The sequence below is a fragment of the Amblyomma mixtum genome, chromosome 7 (assembly GCF_055824585.1).
Source record: "Amblyomma mixtum isolate Tamu chromosome 7, ASM5582458v1, whole genome shotgun sequence".
Classification (NCBI taxonomy): domain Eukaryota; kingdom Metazoa; phylum Arthropoda; class Arachnida; order Ixodida; family Ixodidae; genus Amblyomma; species Amblyomma mixtum.
This window is the reverse complement of record NC_143018.1, coordinates 118,512,315-118,519,556: the sequence shown is the minus strand read 5'-3', so window position 1 is coordinate 118,519,556 and position 7,242 is coordinate 118,512,315.

Sequence of the window (7,242 nt, the reverse complement as noted above, 5' to 3'; positions counted from 1 at the left end):
CTTTTGCAAATGTAAATGCGCGAAGTATTCTTAATAAACTTGAGTCACTAGAATCTCTTCTTATCGGCCTCGAACCTGACTTCATAGCGATCACAGAAACTTGGCTTACTAACGATATCAATGACAAAGAAATTGCCCCACCAAACTATGCTATCGTCCGAAAAGACAGGTTAACACGTGGAGGAGGTGTGGCTATACTAATAAACAAAAAAATTCCCTTCGCAATGTTACCAGAAGTTGAGGGTGCCGAGGCACTCTTTTGTAAGTTGATATTTGGAACGAACACTGTCACTGTAGGTTGTGTTTACCACAGTCCTTCGGCAGATCAGCCTGCATTGGTCTCACTATATGAATATATGCATCAACATGTTCAAAAATCCAGACTGATCCTTCTTGGGGACTTCAACCTACCAGATATAGATTGGCAAAGCATGTCGTATCGCTCCCCGTGTTCTGAAACCCTTTTTGATATTATGCTTAGTTTTGACCTGTTCCAAGTTATCAACGAGCCCACACGTGTTCAAGGTAGTGCATCTAACATTCTTGACCTCATCTTCCTCAGCAATCACTTCGCGATCGATCAAACCAACGTAGCAGTCCTCGATGGCATATCAGATCATAAGCTAACATTGTGCACCACACCCATTCAAGCAACAGCAGCTCGTACTATCTCGAAAACTACTTACCCAGACTTCACAAACGCTGATGATTCAAGCATACTTAATTACCTAATTTCGGAGTACGAATCATTTGATGAACTCGCTAATTATCAAGGTACAAATATAGATACGCTGTGGGAAAGCTTCAAGGCCATTGTATCGCACTGCATCAAAAACTTTGTACCATTGAAGACCAAACGAACAAATACACGTAATCCCTGGATAACACGTGATATCATTCATGGGAAACGCAAAGTAAAACGACTAAGGAAATCACTAAAATCAAAAAATGACTCTCAGGTAAAACATAAGCTCACGAACGCCATCCGTGAAATGAAAGCAAAAATTAAGGCAGCGAAAACAAACTACTTCTCAGTTACGCTTCCTAATTTTTTAAAACACTCCCCTGGAAAATTTTGGAAATACCTCAGCCCCAAAACACAAAAAGACACCTTCAGTTGCCAAGGACAAAATCAAAACTTCGCAAATTCCTTAAATACATACTTCCAATCTGTGTTCACAGATGACGATGGCCGCACACCGGAGAGTATTCACCGCAATCAAACACCGCTAGACATGCCAACAATAACCGAGACAGGCGTTCTGAACCTACTTTTATCAATAGATACAAAAAAAGCAAATGGTCCTGATAATATTCCAAACACTTTTTTGCAAAGATATGCCGAAGTCAACGCGAAATATTTACATTTAATGTTCAATAAATCTTTATCAACCTGTAGTCTAGCTAATGAATGGAAAATCGCGAAAGTTATTCCTATACACAAAACAGGAGGCAAAGATGACGTTTCAAATTACAGACCAATATCACTAACGTGCACGGTAGGAAAATTATTGGAACACATTATACTAAAGCATATCACCAGTTATGTTGAGCAACAAAACATTTTATCGCCTGTTCAACATGGATTTCGAAGGGGACTTTCAACTATCACCCAATTACTCGAACTAACACATGATTTATTCCAGAGCATTGATAACCAAAAGCAAGTTGACTTGATTGCACTTGATTTCTCTAAGGCATTTGACAGAGTAAGCCATAAAAAACTAATTAGCAAACTTACATCAACTTTAGGTGACGGCCCTATTATCAACTGGATCGAGGACTACTTAACTAACCGATCTCAGTATGTTGTAGTTAACAATGATATTTCTTCTATTGCGCTCGTTACGTCGGGAGTACCCCAAGGGTGCGTCCTTGCTCCACTTTTATTTCTCATCTTCATTAATGATCTGCCCTCTAACATACATGTTAAAATTAAACTTTTTGCCGATGACTGCATCCTTTACAACGAAATTAACTCTATAAATGACCACGATGATTTAAACAGCGCCCTTCAAGAAGTGGTAATATGGTGTCACAAATGGCAAATGGAACTGAACATTAAAAAAACAGCCTTCTTATCTGTAACCCGTAAAAAACAAAGGTCCGAATATGTGTACAGCATCAATAACATACCGCTCACCCGAGTTCACGAACACAAATACCTTGGATTAATCATTTCACATGATCTAAGGTGGGAATCACATATTAACAGCATAGTATCATCTGCTTTAAAACGATTGTTCTTCCTTAGAAGACGGCTTCGAGAAGCGCCACCGGAGACCAAACTGTTAGCATATAACACATTTATACGATCAGTTCTCGAATATGGAAATACGATTTGGTTTCCCTACACACAACAACTCATTAACAAACTAGAAGGAGTGCAGAGAAAGGCAATTAGATTTATCTTTAACAAATACAGGAGCAGTGATTCACCATCCCAACTACTAAATCAAGCATGTATTCTTACTTTACAGAAACGCGCCAGACTAGCACGACTAAAATTATTGTTCCAATTAGTTCATAACACATTAAACATAGATACTTCGTTATATATATCTGTAGATGAATCCAGACCATCCCGGCATAAGCACCCATTAACCCTTAAAGAGTACGCATTCCGAACCGACTGTTTCAGATATTCATTTTTCCCGCTTGCCATAAAAGAATGGAATAGTTTGAACCCCTCTATTACTACTAATACATCTTTGCAGAAATTTGTAACTTTGGTAGAAGAACAGCTGAGCGATAATTAAATAGATAATTAAATCATAATTATTCAAGTACAACAGACCACTCGTATCACTGCATGTAGCAGCATCTTTATGAACATATTACTTACAATGTATAAAATTGCACCCTTTTCTGTGAAAAATATTCTCTCGTTATGTGTTTTATTTTCTGTTATCTGTGTTTTTTTTCCCATGCACATGTAATTACTTGAAAATAATAGTGTTTTTAATGTATGCCATTCCATTTGTATTCGCTTTGTACCTTCTTGCTATATGCCCATCCTGTAAAAATCCCAATGGGATTGACAGTATGTGAAAATAAATAAATAAATAAATAAATAAATAACAAAGCTCTTGTAACGTAGAAAAGAGCAAAAACCAAAATACAGGTATCGCCGCCACAGGCCAAACTCGCAAGTACAAGCGTCATGACGTCATAGGACAAAACAGTGTTGCTACAATGGTTCTAGCAATGCTAGGACACGAGAAGCACAAATCACTCAGGCGCAGCCAATGCATGCGCAAATCTCCTTGACGTCGCCAGATGGCGCCACGTGCCCGGCAGCTACGCGCGCGCCTCAAGCATCGGGACCAATCAGCGCCTGCTCACCGGCGTTAGGCGGGCTCCCGGTATTCCGCTAGCGGTAACAAGGTACACGGTATGCTAACGGTGTCTATTTGCGAGAACTTCGTTGACGATTTCGAGAACAAGATTCATCGTAACGCTGGCAAAACGCCGGTGCAAACGTAAGAGAAGCGACTGTAGCGACGGCCGCAATAGCCGATAGGTGCCTTCAACGTGCGGCCGGCGGTAGCTTTCTTTTCGGCTGCTGCTAGGCCGCACTGCTGGCCGGCAGAAATCACGGAGTCTGCGTCACGTCATGTTCACGTCATATTTCACGTCACTTAGTCCTCTGTCGTCATAGGAGAATCCCAAGTTTGAATCAGAACGGCCGGAAAAACTTTTTCAACTTCGAATCCAAATTTCTTCGAAATAAATGCATTTTTCGCTGCCGGCCAAGTGGCAACAAAGCCATAACATGCCGAACTATCGGATTTTGCTATAAAAAAAAATTAATAGTGGTCTCCTCACTGTCCTTCTAAGTTATCGGATTTTGCTTATTGAGTTCAATTCTTTCTTCATTAATAAATTCTAATGTTTGTTCTCCAAGTCTAGCACTAATTTGCTGCTTGTAATTTTTTTTCATGTGCGCAGTTTAGACCACAAATAGTTCCTTTTTGGTGCTAATCAACCGCCTCCCCCATACCCAGCCATCGGGTGCACACCTCTGGAAAAAGTTCTGCGGACGCCCTTGCCTGTACTCACCTACGAGGCAGAAATATGGAGGCTAACAAAGAGGGTTCAGCTTAAGTGAAGGACAACGCAACGAGCTATGGAAAGAAAAATGTTAGGTGTAACTTTAAGTGATCGGAAGCGGGCGGAGTGGGTGAGAGAACAAACGCGGCTTAATGACATCCTAGTCGAAATCAAGAGGAAGAAGTGGGCTTTGACAGGGCACGTCTCATATCTCACAATCGTACGGCCGCAACTAGAATTTGCATAACCTACATGGTCTCCATACCAGAAATACTTAATCAGCATGTTAGAATCCATCCAGAACAGAGCCGCTCGCTTCATTACACGCAAATACAGCCCTCACTGCAGCATAACAGCAATAAAATTTGATATCGGTCTCGAGCCTTTAGACATTCGCCGTTCCATTGCTCTTTTGTGCTTATTTCAAAAATATCTTTTCAGCACAAGGCCATCTCCATTACCTCTTGAAACGCCTACACGCATTTCACGCCGCCTACATAACCAGAACAGCATAAAACGAATTCACGGTAGAACCCTCGCTTTTAATTCATCTGCACTTCCACGTGCCATCGCTCTTTGGAATGATCTTCCTGACAATATCGCATCCATCGTCAATCATCAACCATTCCAGGATCAGCTACGTAGATATCTCACATGACATCGCTTTTTCTCCTATCTTTGATTTTTTTTTGTTCTCGCAGTGTACTTTCGTTCTTTCATTCCCATTACGTTTTGTTTTGGCCGTATGTCCGGCATTCATGCTACTAATAAGTACCTTGTATCCTATGTATAATTTCGCCTTTAAGTACATTAGTTTCTTTTACTTAATCTCTTGTATCTCATGTTGTATTAATTAGTTTCTTTTGTACATTTGTCGTTCTTTGCCCCCCTTACTCAATGCCCTTCTGGGCCCTGTAAGGTATTGTGAATAAATAAATAAATAAATAAATAAATGTAATGCGAAGGCGAGGTAACCACTGGTCCTAAAGGGTAACGGAGTGGATTCCAAGAGAAGGCAAGCGTAGCAGGGGCCGGCAGAAAATTAGATGGGCGGATGAGATTAAGAAATTTGCGAGAATACGGTGGCCGCAACTGGCGAAGGACAGGGTTAATGGAGAGACATGGGAGAGGCGTCTGCTCTGCAGTGGGCGTAGTCAGGCTGATGAGGATGGTGATGATGATGATGACGATGACGCTGAACCTGACAACGAGGAATGGGAGCCGCACATATATAACGTGTCAAGACATCAGGTATGAGAGTTTTTTTTTTTCTCGGTAGCCTCGAGAAGTCTTCTCTTGGCGACTGTGATAAATCTTTCTCTTGGAAACGTCAGCAACTTTACAGCGCAAAAGTGTGCTGAAGCAGCTTTGTGGGAACCTGACGCTTCCGAGCGACCGGAAGCTTCTCGAACAAAAAAAAAACGTAATTGCGTACGGCTTCGACTTTGTCCGTCGCTCATTCAGTACTTTTAGGGACCAATTAAATTTCTGTATTAGAATCTGAGCATCGCTTGCTCGAAACGAAAGTCGATGGTCTGGCAGAGGGCATCTGGTCAATAAATGAATTCTGAGTAAGCTAAAGAAGTAGAAAACAATGTTGCTGCAAACCGACGTTCCCAATGATGTCTCAGTAATTATTAATTAAATGACTAGCGCATAAAACAAGGACAAAGGCATAGAAGGGGACAGGCCGAGCGCTAAACATCAACTGAGGTTTTACTGCAGTAAACAGGTACAGTCTTTGCCAAAAGTAACAGAGCAACAGGTTCTTGCTTCTGAAACGTATAACGGAGCCCTAAAGACCGAACGGTGACATAATGTAACGACAAGGTCTCACCTTTCTGCCCACAGAATCAGAGCTTAAGGGCTGCCATGAGTGCTTCGCTACGCGGCAAAGAAAGAAACCACCTGTGCCGGGTTACTTTTGGCAAACACTTACATAAAAGCACTTCGGCGGCACATGTGCATACTTAGTCAGAACGAGCATAAACTAATCAAAATGTGGAAAACTGCTCCTGAGATTCATTTCTTCCTTCCTGGACAGGGCAAGTGATGTAGTGCTGACGCAGTTATCACATTCCCCGTTAATGTCACTCGTCCAGTCTCCTTCTATGTCTGTGTCCTTGTTTTATGGGCTAGTCTTTTAATTAATGATGACACACCAACTAGCCCAGCTTCCCGCCTTTATTGCATTGACATCTCAGCTCGCGCTCTCTTTGTTATCGATACCGTATTAAACGCCGCCGTCGAAAGAGCGTCCAGCCAGGTCTCGCTGGTTTGGTTTGGTTTATAGGGGTTTAACGTCCCAAAGCGAGTCAGGCTATGAGAGACGCCGTAGTAGAGGGCTCCGGAAATTTTGACCACCTGGGGTTCTTTAACGTGCACTGACATCGCACAGTACACGGGCCTCTAGAATTTCTTTTCCACGTGACATATGACCTCACCAGGAACGGGTGCTGCGGCAAGGATTTTAAACAGGACCAAGAATGTTTGTCCCGTTTCAGCTCCAACACTCTACACGGATCAAGCAGTTCCCCTTCCAAGATAACTCACGAGCAAGAGATTCCTCTTAATCCCATTTTCCGTTATTTGTTGTGCTTCATTTTGTACAAACTGCCACATTGTACTAAATTTTGTCTTGCGCTTGATTGTAGTTTTAAAATTTTTGTGTTGTGTTCAGGGAAATTGTCGTAAGCTTGAAGCCTTCTGTGTGGCTGAACTCGTATCACTGCTCAGTGACTTTATTCTGGGCTGCTATTTGTGCTTTGTTCTTTTCGTGATTTTTGATGAAGACCGCATTTCCGTTATCATGAATTAGCTTTCATGCCTGTGTTGTGGACTCCTTAAACTGTTGCAGCATCTGCTTTCCGTGGCGCATAACCTCAGTGGTGGTGCGCACGGTGCGGAAATGCCACGCTATGGCCCCCATCTCACTGGTCATGTGTGAAAAGAAGTAAATATATAAATATCATCGCATGAAATTAAATTACACCTAAGGAGTTAGCTCACAAAAAATAAAGGTTTGTGGCTACTTTTCGTCTACTTAAAAATTTCGCTTTTGGCTACATTTGGGATACTGGGAAGGCCAATTTGGCTACCTCTGATTGGAATGATCTGGCAACCCTTGCGGCATCCTTTGACCTTAGCCTCATCGCGGCGAGAGCAAAAACCGGCTTGGCCGCGATAAAC